General features: G+C 48.0%; 1 long non-coding RNA gene across 1 annotated transcript in view; it reads right to left on the minus strand.

The window, feature by feature from the left end:
* LOC130311607 (uncharacterized) overlaps window positions 1–17,351 on the minus strand; it is a 57,517-nt gene extending 40,166 nt beyond the window's left edge. The window contains exon 1 of the long non-coding RNA XR_008859930.1: window positions 17,215–17,351. This is a non-coding gene — a long non-coding RNA (uncharacterized LOC130311607). The remainder of the gene's footprint in view (window positions 1–17,214) is intronic.
* Between the last annotated feature and the right edge of the window lie 1,487 nt (window positions 17,352–18,838).

The raw sequence follows: 18,838 nt of genomic DNA on the forward strand, positions 1-18,838 counted from the left end.
TAACAGTACCCCCCCCCTTGGGTCTCCCCCTCTTCTTGGAGCCTGAGAACCTGAGGAGCAGACTTTTGTCAAGGATGTTGTCCTCAGGTTCCCAGGATCTCTCTTCAGGACCACAACCCTCCCAGTCTACTAAAAAAAAATTTTTCCCTCTGACCTTTTTGGCAGCCAAAATTTCCTTGACCGAGAAGACGTCCGAGGAGCCGGAAACAGGAGTGGGAGGAACAGATTTGGGAGAAAAACGGTTGAGGATGAGTGGTTTGAGAAGAGAGACGTGAAAGGCATTAGGGATACGAAGAGAAGGAGGAAGAAGAAGTTTATAAGAGACAGGATTAATTTGACACAAAATTTTGAAAGGACCAAGATAGCGTGGTCCCAACTTGTAGCTAGGGACACGGAAGCGGACATATTTAGCGGAGAGCCATACCTTGTCTCCAGGGGAAAAAACGGGGGGAGCTCTTCTTTTCTTATCCGCGAACCTCTTCATGCGTGAAGAAGCCTGTAAGAGAGAATTTTGGGTCTCTCTCCATATAATGGAAAGGTCACGAGAAATTTCATCCACAGCGGGCAGACCAGAGGGCAAGGGGGTAGGGAGGGGGGGAAGAGGGTGACGGCCGTACACCACGAAAAATGGGGATTTGGAGGAAGATTCAGAGACCCTGAAGTTATACGAAAATTCGGCCCATGGAAGGAGATCTGCCCAGTCATCCTGGCGGGAGGAAACAAAATGTCGCAAATAATCACCCAGGATCTGGTTAATTCTTTCTACTTGTCCATTGGACTGGGGATGATATGCAGAGGAAAAATTTAATTTAATCTTGAGTTGTTTACAGAGAGCCCTCCAGAATTTAGACACGAATTGGACCCCTCTATCCGAGACAATCTGCGTAGGCAACCCGTGAAGACGAAAAATGTGTACAAAAAATTGTTTAGCCAACTGAGGCGCAGAAGGAAGACCAGGAAGAGGGATGAAATGTGCCATTTTGGAGAATCGATCAACGACCACCCAAATAACGGTGTTGCCACGGGAAGGGGGTAAATCAGTAATAAAATCCATACCAATCAGAGACCAAGGCTGTTCGGGGACAGGCAGAGGATGAAGAAAACCAGCGGGCTTCTGGCGAGGAGTCTTATCCCGGGCACAGATAGTGCAGGCTCGCACAAAGTCCCCAACATCCGTCTCCAGAGTCGGCCACCAATAGAAGCGGGAGATGAGTTGCACAGATTTCTTGATGCCCGCATGACCTGCGAGATGGGAGGAGTGACCCCATTTGAGGATTCCGAGGCGTTGGCGTGGAGAAACAAAGGTCTTTCCTGGAGGAGTCTGCCTGATGGAGGCAGGAGAAGTGGAGATCAGGCAGTCAGGTGGAATGATGTGTTGCGGAGGGAGATCAACTTCTGAGGCATCCGAGGAACGAGAGAGAGCATCGGCCCTAATGTTCTTATCGGCAGGACGAAAGTGAATCTCAAAATTAAATCGGGCAAAGAACAGAGACCACCGGGCCTGGCGAGGATTCAGCCGTTGGGCCGACTGGAGGTAGGAGAGGTTCTTGTGGTCGGTGTAGATAATAACAGGAAATCTTGATCCCTCCAGCAGATGCCTCCATTCCTCAAGTGCTAATTTAATGGCTAGAAGCTCTCGATCCCCGATGGAGTAGTTCCTCTCCGCTGGAGAGAAGGTCCTAGAGAAAAAACCACAAGTGACAGCATGCCCGGAAGGATTTTTTTGTAGAAGAACAGCTCCAGCTCCTACTGAGGAGGCATCAACCTCCAATAGGAAGGGTTTGGAAGGGTCAGGTCTGGAGAGCACGGGAGCCGAAGAAAAGGCAGACTTGAGTCGTTTAAAGGAGTCTTCTGCTTGAGGAGGCCAGGACTTGGGATCAGCATTTTTCTTGGTTAAAGCCACGATAGGAGCCACAATGGTAGAAAAATGTGGAATAAATTGCCTGTAATAATTGGCGAACCCCAAAAAGCGTTGGATAGCACGGAGTCCGGAGGGGCGTGGCCAATTTAAGACGGCAGAGAGTTTGTCTGGATCCATCTGTAGTCCCTGGCCAGAGACCAAATATCCTAGAAAAGGAAGAGATTGGCATTCAAACAGACATTTCTCAATTTTGGCATAGAGTTGGTTGTCACGAAGTCTCTGAAGAACCATACGGACATGCTGGCGGTGTTCTTCTAGATTGGCAGAAAAAATTAGGATATCGTCCAGATATACCACAACACAGGAGTATAACAGATCACGAAAAATTTCATTGACAAAGTCTTGGAAGACGGCAGGGGCATTGCACAGTCCAAAGGGCATGACCAGATACTCAAAGTGTCCATCTCTGGTGTTAAATGCCGTTTTCCACTCGTCCCCCTCTCTGATGCGGATGAGGTTATAGGCGCCTCTTAAGTCCAATTTAGTGAAGATGTGGGCACCTTGGAGGCGATCAAAGAGTTCAGAGATGAGGGGTAAGGGGTAGCGGTTCTTAACCGTGATTTTATTAAGACCGCGGTAGTCAATGCAAGGACGTAGGGAGCCATCTTTTTTGGACACAAAGAAAAATCCGGCTCCGGCAGGAGAGGAGGATTTACGGATAAAGCCCTTTTTTAGATTCTCCTGGACGTATTCGGACATGGCAAGAGTCTCTGGGGCAGAGAGAGGATAAATTCTGCCCCGGGGTGGAGTAGTACCCGGGAGGAGGTCGATAGGGCAATCATAAGGCCTGTGAGGAGGTAGAGTCTCAGCTTGTTTTTTGCAGAAAACATCCGCGAAGTCCATATAGGCCTTAGGGAGACCGGTTACTGGAGGAACCACAGAGTTACGGCAAGGGTTACTGGGAACCGGTTTTAGACAGTTCTTGGAACAAGAGGACCCCCAACTCTTGATCTCCCCAGTGGACCAATCCAGGGTTGGGGAATGAAGTTGAAGCCAGGGAAGTCCAAGGAGAATCTCCGAGGTGCAATTGGGGAGGACCAAAAGTTCAATCCTCTCATGATGAGATCCGATGCTCATAAGAAGGGGCTCCGTGCGGAAACGTATGGTACAGTCCAATCTTTCATTATTTACACAATTGATGTAGAGGGGTCTGGCGAGACTGGTCACTGGGATGTTGAACCTGTTGACGAGAGAGGCCAAAATAAAATTTCCTGCAGATCCAGAGTCCAAGAAGGCCACTGTAGAGAAGGAGAAGGCAGAGGCAGACATCCGCACAGGCACAGTAAGACGTGGAGAAGCAGAGTAGACATCAAGGACTGTCTCACCTTTGTGCGGAGTCAGCGTACGTCTTTCCAGGCGGGGAGGACGGATAGGACAATCCCTCAGGAAGTGTTCGGTACTAGCACAGTACAGGCAGAGGTTCTCCATACGGCGTCGTGTCCTCTCTTGAGGTGTCAGGCGAGACCGGTCGACCTGCATAGCCTCCACGGCGGGAGGCACAGGAACAGATTGCAGGGGACCAGAGGAGAGAGGAGCCGAGGAGACGAAACGCCTCGTGCGAACAGAGTCCATATCTTGGCGGAGTTCCTGACGCCTTTCAGAAAAACGCATGTCAATGCGAGTGGCTAGGTGAATAAGTTCATGTAGATTAGCAGGAATTTCTCGTGCGGCCAGAACATCTTTAATGTTGCTGGATAGGCCTTTTTTGAAGGTCGCGCAGAGGGCCTCATTATTCCAGGACAATTCTGAAGCAAGTGTACGGAATTGTACGGCATACTCGCCAACGGAAGAATTACCCTGGACCAGGTTCAACAGGGCAGTCTCAGCAGAAGAGGCTCGGGCAGGTTCCTCAAAGACACTTCGGATTTCCGAGAAGAAGGAGTGTACAGAGGCAGTGACGGGGTCATTGCGGTCCCAGAGCGGTGTGGCCCATGACAGGGCTTTTCCGGACAGAAGACTGACTACGAAAGCCACCTTAGACCTTTCAGTGGGAAACAGGTCCGACATCATCTCCAGATGCAGGGAACATTGGGAAAGAAAGCCACGGCAAAACTTAGAGTCCCCATCAAATTTATCCGGCAAGGATAAGCGTATCCCAGGAGCGGCCACTCGCTGCGGAGGAGGTGCAGGAGCTGGCGGAGGAGATGACTGCTGAAGCTGTGGTAGCAACTGTTGTAGCATAACGGTCAGTTGAGACAGCTGTTGGCCTTGTTGCGCTATCTGTTGTGACTGCTGGGCGACCACCGTGGTGAGGTCAGCGACAACTGGCAGAGGAACTTCAGCGGGATCCATGGCCGGATCTACTGTCACGATGCCGGCTGGCAGGTAGTGGACCCTCTGTGCCAGAAAGGGATTGGCGTGGACCGTGCTAGTGGACCGGTTCTAAGCCACTACTGGTTTTCACCAGAGCCCGCCGCAAAGCGGGATGGTCTTGCTGCGGCGGTAGTGACCAGGTCGTATCCACTAGCAACGGCTCACCTCTCTGGCTGCTGAAGATAGGCGCGGTACAAGGGAGTAGGCAGAAGCAAGGTCGGACGTAGCAGAAGGTCGGGGCAGGCAGCAAGGATCGTAGTCAGGGGCAACGGCAGAAGGTCTGGAAACACAGGCAAGGAACACACAAGGAACGCTTTCACTGGCACTAAGGCAACAAGATCCGGCAAGGGAGTGCAAGGGAAGTGAGGTAATATAGGGAAGTGCACAGGTGAAAACCCTAATTGGAACCACTGCGCCAATCAGCGGCGCAGTGGCCCTTTAAATCGCAGAGACCCGGCGCGCGCGCGCCCTAGGGAGCGGGGCCGCGCGCGCCGGGACAGAACAGACGGGGAGCGAGTCAGGTAGGGGAGCCGGGGTGCGCATCGCGAGCAGGCGCTACCCGCATCGCGAATCGCATCCCGGCTGGCAGCAGGATCGCAGCGCCCCGGGTCAGAGGACGTGACCGGAGCGCTGCAGCGGAGGGAGTGAAGCGAGCGCTCCGGGGAAGAGCGGGGACCCGGAGCGCTCGGCGTAACAGTCATCACACAGTTCCTCCATATGGACATGATGACATCACACAGTTCTGCCATATGGACATGATGACATTACACAGTTCCTCCATATGGACATGATGTCATCACACAGTTCCTCCATATGGACATGATGACATCACACAGTTCCTCCATATGGACATGATGACATCCCACAGTTCCTCCATATGGACATGATGCCATCACACAGTTCCTCCATACGGACATGATGACATCACACAGTTCCTCCATACGGACATGATGACATCACACAGTTCCTCCATACAGACATGATGACATCACACAGTTCCTCCATATGGACATGATGACATCACACAGTTTCTCCATATGGACATGATGACATCACACAGTTCCTCCATATGGACATGATGACATCACACAGTTCCTCCATATGGACATGATGACATCACACAGTTCCTCCATATGGACAGGATGACATCACACAGTTCCTCCATATGGACATGATGATATCACACAGTTCCTCCATATGGACATGATGACATCACGCAGTTCCTCCATATGGACATCATGACATCACACAGTTCCTCCATATGGACATGATGACATCACGCAGTTGCTGCAGATTTGTCGGCTGCACATCCATGATTAGAATCTCCGGTTCCACCACATCCTAGCGGTGATCTAGTGGATAAGATCTGATGACTCGGAGGCCAGTGACCTCAGTGTCATGCATGAGATGATGTGAGCTTTGTGGCACTAAAACACTTTATAGTGTAGTGTTTTGGCCCCATGTGAAGTGGAGAGAGAAGTCCTGGAATTGTCCCTCATGATAACGTTGGTAATCTGTAATCCAGAGCAGCTCCTTCATTGAGAAAAGGCTGATGGTATTTGTCCATCATGGGAAGGATGGTGGACTGGAGACAGTGGAGTACAGTAAGGCCTTAGTAATGTCACAGAAAGTCAGTCAATAAGCTAGTTGGGTTACATTTTTTGTCTTCTGCTGAGTCTTACTGAGGCCTTGTAATGAAAGGGGTATTCCAGTGAAAAACATTTTTTTTTTATATCAACTGGCTCCAGAAAATTAAACTGATTTGTATATTACTGCTATTAAAAAATCTTTATCCTTCCAGTGCTTATCAGCTACTGAAGTTGAGTTGTTCTTTTCTGTCTGACAACAGTGCTCTCTGCTGACAACTGTCTGTCTGTCTCAGGTACTGTCCAGAGCAGGAGAGGTTTGCTATGGGAATATGTCCCTACTCTGGACAGAAGTAATCTGGATAGAAGTAATTTACAAATCTGTTCACCTTTCTGGAACCAGTGATATTAAAAAACCACCTTTAACCACTTTAACCACTTAAGGAGCCAGGGTGTACCTGTATGCCCGTGGGAATTTCGGTCCCCACCTATACAGTGGTCTCCAAACTGTAGCCCTCCAGATGTTGCAAAACTACAATTCCCAGCATGCCCAGACAGCTGTTTGCTAAATATTAGCTAGATGTGACATGCGCCCCAAAAAACCATTTCAGCAAAATTTGCTTTCCAAAAGCCAAATGTGACTCTTTCTCTTCTGAGCATTGTAGTTCGCCTGCAGTGCACTTGACATCCACACATGGGGTATTTCCATACTCAGAAGAGATGGGGCTACAAATTTTGAGGGACATTTCCTCCTATTACCCCTTGTAAAAATGTAAAATTTGGGGATAAAACTGCATTTTAGTGAAAAAAAAAAATTCATTTACACATCCAAATTTAACGAAAAGTCGTCAAACACCTGTGGGGTGTTAAGGCTCACTGGACCCCTTGTTACGTTCGCTGAGGGGTGTAGTTTCCAAAATAGTATGCCATGTGATTTTTATATTTATTTATTTATTTATTTTTTTTTTACTGTTCTGGCACCATAGGGGCTTCCTAAATGTGACATGCCCCCCAAAAACCATTTCAGAAAAATTCCAAAATCCCATTGTCGCTCCTTCTTCTAGTGCACCCACAGAGCACTTGACATACACATATGAGATATTTCCTTACTCGAGAGAAATGAGGTTACAAATTTTAGGGTGATTTCTCTCCATTTACCCCTTGTAAAAATTCAAAAACTGTGTCTACAAGAACATGCGAGTGTAAAAAATGAAGATTTTGAATTTTCTCCTTCACTTTGCTACTATTCCTGTGAAACACCTAAAGGGTTAACACACTTACTGAATGTCATTTTGAATACTTTGAGGGGTGCAGTTTTTATAATGGGGTCATTTTTGGGGTATTTCTAATATGAAGGCCATTGAAAAATTCAGATTTTGAAATTTTTTTGAAAAATTGGAAAATTGCTGCTGAACTTTGAACGCCTCTGATGTCTTCCAAAAGTAAAAACACGTCAATTTTATGATGAAAACATAAAGTAGACATATTGTATATGTGAATCAATATATAATTTATTTGGGATGTCTATTTTCCTTATAAGCAGAGTTTCAAAGTAAAAAAAAAGCTTCATTTTCCAAATTTTTCATCACATTTTGGAATTTTTCACCAAGAAATGATGCAAGTATCGGCAAAATTTTACCACTAACATAAAGTAGAATATGTCACGAAAAAACATTCTCGGAATCAGAATGAAAGGTAAAAGCATCCCAGAGTTATTAATGCTTAAAGTGACAGTGGTCAGATGTGCAAAAAATGGCCGTGTCCTACAGTGAAAATTGGCTGGTCCTTAAGGGGTTAAAGGAGTAGTGCAGTGAAAAATAACTTCTCTCTATAGGATACATGGAGGAGGCGTGTCGGATCAGAATCAGAATGAAAAGTAAAAGCATTCCAGAGTTATTAACCCCTTAAGGACTAGGCCCATTTTGGCCTTAAGGACCAGACCAATTTTATTTTTGCATTTTCATTTTTTTCCTCCTCGCCTTCTAAAAATCATAACTCTCTTATATTTCTATCCAAAGACCCATATGAGGGCTTGTTTTTTGTGTCACCAATTGTACTTTGTAAATACATCACTTATGTTACCATAAAATGTACGGCGCAACCCAAAAAATATTATTTATGTGGGAAAATTGAAAAGAAAACCGCAATTTAGCAAATTGTGGAAGGTTTTGTTTTCACGCTGTACACTTTTCAGTAAAAATGACATGTTTTCTTTATTCTGTGGGTCAATACGATTAAAATGATACCCATGATTATATTCTTTTCTATAATTGTACCGCTTAAAAAAAATCTCAAACCATTTTAACAAAATTTGTATGTTTGAAATTGCCCTATTTTGACTACCTGTAACTTTCTCATTTTTCCGTATATGGGGCGATATGAGGGCTCATTTTTTGTGCCATCATCTTTAGTTTTTATCAGTATCACTTTTACTTAGGTGTTACTTTTTATAAATTTTTTATTACATTTTTTTTTAAATAAAATGTGACAAAAAAGCAGCAATTTTACGCCGTTCAGTGTACAGGATGATTAACAATATATTTTAATAGTTCATACTCTTACGCACGTGGTGATACCAAATATGTGTATTCATTATTTTTTTACGCTTTTTTGGGGGTAAAATGGGAAAAACGGACGTTTTACTTTTTTATTGGGGGAGGGGATTTTTCACATTTTTTTACTTTTTTATTTTACATTTTTAAACTTTAAAAAAAAAAACTTTTTATGTCCCCATAGGGAACTATTCATTGCAATCAGTTGATTGCTAATACTGTGCATCGTGCTATGTATAGGATACAGCACTGCTCAGTATTATCGGTGATCTTCTGCTCTGGTCTGCTCGATCTCAGACCAGAGCAGAAGACCCCGGGAGACAGCCAGAGCTAGGTGAGGGGACCTCCGGCCGCCATGCTGGATGATCGGATCGCCCATTTAAAGTACCGCACTGTCTGTATTGATCACGGCATCGAAGGGGTTAATGGCGGACATCCGCGCGATCGCGGATGTCCGCCATTACCGGCGGGTCCCTGGCTGCTGATAGCAGCCCGGACCTGCCGGGCATGACGTGAGCACCGCTCCGGTGCTCGCGATCATGTCGGCGCGTAAATGTACGTCATGGTGGTTAAGTACCACGTCACCATGACGTACATTTACGTCCATTGTCGTTAAGGGGTTATTGCTTAAAGTGACAGTGGTCAGATGTGCAAAAAATGCCCGGGTCCTTAACCCCTTAAGGACTGAGCGTTTTTTCCATTATTCCATTTTCGTTTTTTCCTCCTTACCTTTAAAAAATCATAACTCTTTCAATTTTGCACCTAAAAATCCATATGATGGCTTATGTTTTTGCGCTACCAATTCTACTTTGTAATGACATCAGTCATTTTACCCAAAAATCTTCGGCAAAATGAAAACAAATCATTGTGCGACAAAATTCAAGAAAAAAATGCCATTTTGTAAATTTTGGGGGCTTCCGTTTCTACGCAGTACATTTTTCAGTAAAAACGACACCTTATCTTTATTCTGTAGGTCTATACGATTAAAATGATACCCTACTTATATAGGTTTGATTTTGTCGTACTTCTGGAAAAAATCATAACTACATGCAGGAAAATGTATACGTTTAAAATTGTCATCTTCTGACCGGTATAATTTTTTATTTTTTTCGCGTACGGGGTGGTATGAGAGCTCATTTTTTGCGCCGTGATCTGAAGTTTTTAACGGTGCCATTTTTGTATTGATCGGACTTTTTAATCGCTTTTTATACATTTTTTCATGATGTAAAAAGTGACTAAACATACACTATTTTAGACTTTGGAATTTTTTGGCGTGGACGCCATTGACCGTACCGTTTAATTAATTATATATTTTTATAATTCAGACATTTCCACACGCGGCGATACCACATATGTTTCTTTTTATTTACACAGTTTTTTTTTTAAATAGGAAAAGGGGGATGATTCAAACTTTTATTTTTATTTTCACTTTTTTTTTGCAATGTTATAGCTCCCATAGGGGGCTATAACACTGCACACACTGATCTTTTACATTGGTCAATGTTTTCTCATAGGAAACCATTGATCAATGATTCTGCCGCTTGACTGCTCATGCCTGGATCTCGGCACTGAGCAGTCATTCAGCGATCGGACACCAAGAGGCAGGTAAAGGGACCCTCTTGCTGTCCTACAGCTGTTCGGGATGCAGTGATTTCATCACGGCGATCCCAAACAGCCTCCTGAGCTAACCGCAACATTTTACTTTCACTTTAGATGCACTATTAGCCACGGGTCCCGATCGTAATTAGAGGCCGGACCCGACCCGCTGTGGCCCCGCATTATAGAACGGAAGTGGACTCAGGACGTACAGGTACGCCCTGAGTCCTTAAGTGGTTAAGGTGAAAAAGTAGAATTTTGTACTTACCGTAAATTCTCTTTCTCAGAGCTTCTATTGGGGGACACAGGACCATGGATATATGCTGCTTGCCACTAGGAGGCTGACACTAGGCAAAAAACAAAAGAAGGCTGGCTCCTCCCGGCAGGATATTCCCGCCTACTGGCTCTGAGCAACTCAGTTTTAGTCCCAAAGTAGAGGAGAGCCAACCCCGAAAAAACAAACAGTCTAACACAACATCCAGAAAAAGGGAAACCGACCAAAAGGGGAACACCCCCGCCCCAGAAAGGCGGAAAACCCACAGGCCGCAAACAAGACCATGGGTGGGTGCTGTGTCCCCCAATAGAAGCTTCGAGAAAGAGAATTTACGGTAAGTACAAAATTCTACTTTTCTCGATCGCTTCATTGGGGGACACAGGACCATGGGACGTCCTAAAGCAGTCCCTGGGGAGGGCAAACCAACCCCAACAGAAGAAGTTTCAGGCGGAATCACGAACCTCTGCCTGCAAAACCTTGCGGCCCAGGTAAAGGTACGACCAGGTCGCGGCCTTGCATACCAGCAGGGCCGAGGCCCCATGACAGACCGCCCAGGATGCCCATACCGCTCGGGTGGAGTGACCCGTCACACGGAAAGGAGGCACCTGACCCTTGCATCAGGATGGGAGGGAGACGGACAGAAGGAGGGCAACAGGATGTCCTTGTTCAGGTGGAAGGCAGACATCACCTTAGGTGACTGCGACCAGAAGTGACTGCGACCAGAAAGGCCACCTTCTAGGAGAGAAAACGGAGAGAAACCTGAGCCAGAGGCTCAAACGGAGTCCCCTGAAGAGCATCCAAAACAAGGTTAAGGTCCCAAGGCGCAGTGGGGGACCGAAGAGGAGGGACCTCATGGGCCACACCTTGCAAAAAGGTGCGAATATGAAGGTTAGACGCCAGAGGGCATTGAAAGAGGACCGACAGGGCCGGAACCTGCCCCTTAAGGGAACTTAGGGCAAGGCGTGTCTCCAGTCCGGGCTGTAGGAAGGACAGGAGATTAGGCAGAGAGAAGGAAGTGGGAGAAAGTGAACAGGCCTCACACCAACGGAAATACGCCCGCCAGGTGCGGTGGTAAATCCTGGAGGACGAGGGCTTACGGGCACGGAGCATAGTTCGGATAACGCGGGAGGAAAACCCCCGAGCCCTCAAAACCGCGGTCTCAACCTTCACGCAGTCAAATGCAGCGGAAGAGAATTGGGGTGGCAGAGGGGTCCCATGGAGAGAAGGTCGGGACGGTCCAGAAGACGGAAGGGAACTTCTGCCACGAGGCTGACCACGTCTGCGTACCACACGCGACAGGGCCAGTCTGGAGCCCCCTCTTTGAGCTTTCGGACGACCCGGGGAAGGAGCGGAAGAGGAGGGAAAAGATAGGGGGGGGCGAAGGAGGTCCAGGGGATCACCAGGGCGTCTGCTGCGAGCGCCAGGGGATCCAGAGACCTGTCCACGAAGAGAGGGACTTTCCTGTTCTGACGGGATGCGAACAGGTCCACGTCCGGCGTCCCCCACCGACGGCAAATCTGATCGAAGACCTCTGGGTGGAGAGACCATTTGCCCGGATCCATGGTGGCGCGACTTAAGAAGTCGGCCTCCCAGTTTTCGATGTCGGGAATGTGTACGGCCGAGAGGGCCGGAACCAGAAGTTCATCTTCCCCAAAATGGACATGCAGGTGCGGATGGGAAATGGGCCCGGCGCCCGAAGGGAGCGGACCCCCAACAGAAGTTCCTGGAGTTTGTCCTCCGGCAGGGAGACACGAGCAGCCACTGTGTCGAAGTGGAGCCCCAGAAAAAACAGGGACTGGAATGGGGACAGATGGGACTTCTCGTGGTTGACAATCCAACCGAACCTGGAGAGGGTCTGGAGGGTGATGCTGAGGCTGGCCCGATTCTGCTCCAAGGAGGGCGCCTTGATGAGCAGGTCATCCAGGTACAGTAGAACCGAGATGCCCCGAGAGTGGAGAAGAGCCACCACTGTCGCCAACGTCTTGGTAAAGACGCGGTGCGCAGTAGCCAGCCCGAAAGGTAGGGCGACAAATTGGAAATGACCTTCGGGGACAGCGAACCTGAGGAAGCGGTGGTGGGCCGGGAAGATAGGAATGTGTAGGTAAGCATCCCGGATGTCCACAGAGGAGAGGAACTCCCCTTGATCCATTGAAGCCACAACCGACCTCAGAGACTCCATCCGAGGCGCACGTGTCGGTTCAGGAGTTTGAGGTCGAAGATCGGACGAACCGAGCCGTCCTTCTTGGAGACCACGAAATTGTTCGAGTAGAACCCCGAGAAGCGGTCCTGAGGAGGGACCGGAACAATCACACCTTGGGAAAGAAGATTGCGGAGGGCCACCAGAAAAGCTGCCGCCAGAGCTGGGGACCGAGGAGGGCGGGACTGGAAAAAACGATCCTGGGGCATACAAGCGAACTCTATGCGATAACCCTGTGAAACTACCTCCTGAACCCAGGAATCCTGGACATGAGCTAGCTAAACGTCTGAAAAGAGGGACAGGCGACCTCCCACCTGAGGAGAAGACTCGGATGGGGGCACACCCTCATGCCGAGGAGGGCTTGCGGGTCCCCGACTTGGGAGGGTCCTGACTTCCAAGAGGGCCGAGACTTGAAGGATGGAGCCCTCTTGTCCTGAGAGGCCTGGGGCCTATCCGTGCGGCCTGAGAAGCGGGAAGGGCGAAAGGAAGGAGGTCCCCGCCGCGTACCCGAATGGCGCAGCCGATTTTGGGGCAAGAGAGAACTTTTTCCCCCCGTGGCCTCCGAGATTTCATCAAGGCGCTTACCGAACAAACGAGACCCCTGAAACGGGAGTTCAGTGTGAGAGCGTTTAGAGGCCACATCGGCATTCCAAGCCTTAAGCCACATGGAGAGCCTGAGGGCCACCAAGTTGCCCGAGGCCAAATCCGCGCAGCGTGCCGACTCCAAGGAAGCCCAACAGAGGTATTCACCAGCGTGGGCGACCTGCTGTGCCAAAGCCGCCATATCGCTGGAGGAAGTCCCATCCAAGATGCCCTGGCGTAGCTCCCCTACCCAAATCGCCAGGGCTTTGGACACCCAGGTGAAGGCAAAAGCCGGGGACAAGACTGAGCCCGCCTCCTTAACCCCTTAAGGACTCAGCCCATTTTGGCCTTAAGGACTCAGACAATTAAATTTTTACGTTTTCATTTTTTCCTCCTCGCCTTCTAAAAATCATAACTCTTTTATATTTTCATCCACAGACTAGTATGAGGGCTTGTTTTTTGCGCGACCAGTTGTCCTTTGTAAGGACATCACTCATTATATCATAAAATGTATGGCGCAACCAAAAAACACTATTTTTGTGGGGAAATTAAAACGAAAAACGCAATTTTGCTAATTTTGGAAGGTTTTGTTTTCACGCCGTACAATTTATGGTAAAAATGACATGTGTTATTTATTCTGAGGGTCAATACGATTAAAATGATACCCATTATTATATACTTTTATATTATTGTTGCGCTTAAAAAAAATCACAAACTTTTTAACCAAATTAGTACGTTTATAATCCCTTTATTTTGATGACCTCTAACTTTTTTATTTTTCCGTATAAGTGGCGGTATGGGGGCTCATTTTTTGCGCCATGATCTGTACTTTTTTTTTGATACCACATGTGCATATAAAAAACTTTTAATACATTTTTTATAATTTTTTTTTAAATAAAATGTATTAAAAAAGTAGGAATTTTGGACTTTTTTTTTTTTTCGCTCACGCCGTTCACCGTACGGGATCATTAACATTTTATTTTAATAGTTCGGACATTTACGCACGCGGCAATACCAAATATGTCTATAAAAAATGTTTTTTACGCTTTTTGGGGGTAAAATAGGAAAAAACGGACGTTTTACTTTTTTATTGGGGGAGGGGATTTTTCACTTTTTTTTTACTTTTACTTTTAAATTTTTTTACATTTTTTTTTACACTTGAATAGTCCCCATAGGGGACTATTCATAGCAATACCATGATTGCTAATACTGATCTGTTCTATGTATAGGACATAGAACAGATCAGTATTATCGGTCATCTCCTGCTCTGGTCTGCTCGATCACAGACCAGAGCAGGAGACGCCGGGAGCCGCACGGAGGAAGGAGAGCAGCGCTGCGGGCGATCCGATCGTTCATTTAAATGGCGAACTGCCGCAGATGCCGGGATCTGTATTGATCCCGGCACCTGAGGGGTTAATGGCGGACGCCCGCGAGATCGCCAGCCGGGATCAGCCGCGCATGACACGGGCATCGCTCCGATGCCTGCGGTTATGCTTAGGACGTAAATGTACGTCCTGGTGCGTTAAGTACCACCTCACCAGGACGTACATTTACGTCCTGCGTCCTTAAGGGGTTAAAGGCGAATTTCGCTAAGTTCTCTATACGCTTGTCCGAGGGGTCCTTAAAGGAAGCTGCATCAGCAAGCGGCAAGGTAGTCGATTTAGACAGCCTAGACACAGGGGGATCCACTGTAGGAGGAGAGGACCACTTAGATACTAGCTCCTGCGGAAAGGGAAATAGAGCTCGAAGCTTCTTAGACCCAGAAAAGCGCCGCTCCGGATGTTTCCAGGCCACTTCGAACAGTTCTTCGAATTCTGAGTGGGAGCTGAAAACTTGGGGGGTCCAAGGAGCTCGGTGGAAGGAGACTTCAGGGGCAGCCCCAGAAGTTTCTGGGTCCTTCAGGTGGAAGGTGTCCCTTGCAGCCGACACCAGGCTCTCCACCATATCTGACATGCGGGGAGTCACTTCCGAGTCAGAGGGGGGCTCCGAATCAAAGTGCCGCAGCTCACCAGGAGACTGTGAGCGCTCTGGGGGGGGGGGGGGTCCTGGAGAGGGGAGAGGCGGACCAGGAGTGGGGAGACCAGGAACGGACATCAGGCGACTGAGAGTGGTGATGTCTGGAGGAGGTGGAATGAGAACGGGAACTCCGATGGGAAGGCCCCAGGCGTCCCGACTCGGGGGAGGACTCTGAGGGAGGTCGCCCCGAGCTATCGCGGGAGGACCGTAGGGAATGGCGTGAGCTACTCGCCCTCGGCACCCCGGCGGAAGAGCGCGAAGAGGATTGCCCCAGGGCCTTGGTCAGGTCAGAAATGGACCAGGAAAGGGAAGTTACCCCTTCCGGAGTGGAATCAGACCGCCCGCTGTCCGGAGGACCGCCCTGGGGGGTGCAGGGACGCACAGAGCGAGCAGGTGGGTTCGGAGGAACCGGCTGGCATTTTGGTCTTACAGCCTGAGCAGGCATAGTAAGTGACCAGTGCAGTAGCAGCCTGCCGGGTAGGGGGGGGGGGGGTCGGTACTGGGGTCGGACATTAGGAAGCACTAGTAGGTCATACAATCCAGAGACAAGGAGTAATCTCACCCAGGTGCCTGTGTCCGGAGAGGATCCTGGAAACAGCTGTAGGAACCACAGTGGTGCCCGAGTCTGGAAGCAGAATGCCGGCAGAGGGAAGCACTGGAGCACACTGAGCATTGCCCCCCCGAAAAGAGGGGGAGGAGAAAACGACCCCCACAGCACGTGCAAGCGCGAGACCACCTCATAAAGTGCCTCCAGAAGCACAGCCCCCGTGCTGCACGCGCTCCTAGATGATAGGAGGAAGGAGCGTGCGCAAAAAGCAGAGAGGCAGAGAGGCCGAGGGGGGCGGGGCTCGGAGGGCCAGCAGCAATGCCGGCGCGAAGATAGTGGGTGGGGCAGGCCGGAGCCACGGGCTCAATTAATGACCTGCCTGCAGCTCCGGACCTGCAAGGGAAAAAAAAAAACGAGGCGCTGGAGATGCTGACCAGGGAGGGAGGCACTTGACCCCCTGAGCCGGCATGCGGTGCCGAGTGCAGGCCGGAGCCGCGGGCTCAGTTAATGAAAAATTAACCCCCAATATACTTACCCCAGGAGACCTCAATACTCACCCTGAGGGACCTCCGTGCCAGGTGTCTTCGACCAGCTGGTGCCGCCTGCCTTTAGCCGCCATGGCGAACAGGGGCAAATGGGAGACCCGGACCCTAGGTACACAACCAGACGCTGGCTGCTGGCGAGGAGGGGTTAATGGACCATCCATGATGCACCATGCTCCTAGCTCGCATATGGAGGATCAGGCAGCGCCATGCTCCTGTCACCCCACGCTAGATAAAACAAAAAAGGGAGAGAAATTCTAAACTGAACCTGAGACTAGGAAAAACACAAAAGAAAGAGCAGGTCTGGAGAGCTCCAGAGCTGCGTCTAGCCTCCTCTTACACTAAGCTGAAACTGGGTTGCTCAGAGCCAGTAGGCGGGCATATCCTGCCGGGAGGAGCCAGCCTTCTTTTGTATTTTTGCCTAGTGTCAGCCTCCTAGTGGCAAGTAGCATATACCCATGGTCCTGTGTCCCCCAATGAAGCGATCGAGAAATGGGCTTGGTCCTTAAGGAGTTAAAGGAGACTAGCTCTGGTAGAAATTGTGTAGACTGTGCAGGCCCTGAGAAGGACTGTATGCTGGGGCGCAGCTATAAGGGCTTAATGTGTAGGCCCTTGTAAGGCTTGTATAACAGCAGCTCTTGAAAGTGTGGCTGGGATGGCAAAATCTCTTGTGGCTTGTATGGTGGCCTGAGCAGGGACGGACTGACACATTGGACATTCGGGCACTTCCTGAGGGGGGCCCACCACTGCCTGTGTGGTGACCCACGGTGGATGGCGGGACCACGGGGTGTAGCGGTGTGAGTGGTGGGGTCGGATGGTATTAACCCCTGGGGAAAGATGTTGTTAACCCCTAGTGTTCGTGATGCCAGGATATGGTTGTATGGTGTTGGGCACCGCCGACAACCAACCCAGAAACGGCATTTATTAAATTGGAGTCCAAAGCAGGTTTTGATGTAACTGGAACTTTACTGAAGAAGGCAGAAAACAGTTTTTACAGAGTGGTAATAATGATGATGCAGGCCACTGTGCCACTGTTATGACTTTGATAGAGACAGTAGAGACTTGACTTGTAGACATAGAAGACTTACAGATAAGATGTGGCAGCAGACTTGACTTGTACAGGACTTGTGCTTGCTTTAGTGTCCAGAAGATAAGAGCAGGAACTAAGAGAAAGAGAACTATTGTGGAGACTAAAGCCCTTCATATATCAGGGGGCTGGTCTAAGGCCCATTGGTAGCGAGTTGCCTGTGGTTACCTGTGCCTCTGGAACTCTGGGTATCATGTGATCACATCTCACATGACAATGTCACATGACCGTAGGAATGTCCTATACAGGGTAAATATCCTAACAACCTTTGCACATAGCTTATATTCACTGTACTATACCTATAATAAATGTACATGAGTAATATACAATAGAATAACATAATAATGACCTAGGGGGACTCTGCAGGAGAGCCCTGTGGACTTGAGGGACTCTACCTGAGGGGACTTTAGGACTGTACAGAACCAGGTTCTGTACCGGGATACCACACCTGCACTTTTTTTTTTTTTTACATTTTTTATTTGATTTATTTTATTGTTTAGTTTTAAAGGAAATCTGTAGCAAAAACAACTTATCCCCTATCCAACCTCTTAAGGACCAAGGACGTACCGGTACGTCCTGAGTCCTTTCCCTTTCTATAATGCGGGGCCACGGCGTGTTGAACGCTGCGTCTAAAGTGAAAGTAAAACCATGCCGGTTAGCTCAGGGAGCTATTCAGGATCACTGCGGCGAAATCGTGGCATCCCGAACAGCTTACAAGACAGCCGGAGGGTCCCTACCTGCCTCCATGCTGTCCGATCGCCGAATGACTGCTCAGTGTCTGAGATCCAGGCATGAGCAGTCAAGCGGCAGGATCATCGATCACTGGTTTCCTATGAGAAACCAGTGATCAATGATAAATATCAGTGTGTGCAGTGTTATAGGTCCCTATGGGAGCTATAACACTGCAAAAAAAAAGGGAATAAAGATCATTTAACCCCTCCCCTAATAAAAGTTTGTATCACCCCCCTTTTCCCATTTAAAAAAAAAGTGTAAATAAAAATAAACATATGTGGTATCGCCGCGTGCGGAAATGTCCAAATTATAAAAATATATAATTAATTAAACCACTCGGTCAATGGTGTACTCGCAAAAAAAAATTCCAAAGTCCAAAATAGTGTATTTTTGGTCACTCTTTATATCATGAAAAAATGAATAAAAAGCGATCAATAAGTCCGATCAATACAAAAATGGTAAAAACTTCAGATCACGGTGCAAAAAATGAGTCCTCATATCGCCCCATACGAGGAAAAATAAAAAAGTTATAAGGGTCAGAAGATGACAATTTTAAACGTATAAATTTTCCTGCATGTAGTTATGATTTTTTTCAGAAGTACAACAAAATTCAACCTATATAAGTAGGGTATCATTTTAATCCTATAGACCTACAGAATAAAGAGAAGGTGTCATTTTTACGGTTTCTACGGTGTAGAAACAGAAGCCTCCAAAAGTTACAAAATGGTGTTTTTTTTTTTTCAATTTTGTCGCACAATGATTTTTTTTTCCGTTTCGCCGTAGATTTTTGGGTTAAATGACTGATGTCATTACATAGTAGAATTGACGGAGCAAAAAATAAGCCACATATGGATTTTTAGGTGCAAAATTGAAGGAGTTATGATTTTTTAAAG

This window comes from Hyla sarda, chromosome 1, assembly GCF_029499605.1.
Source record: "Hyla sarda isolate aHylSar1 chromosome 1, aHylSar1.hap1, whole genome shotgun sequence".
NCBI classification, from domain to species: Eukaryota; Metazoa; Chordata; class Amphibia; order Anura; family Hylidae; genus Hyla; species Hyla sarda.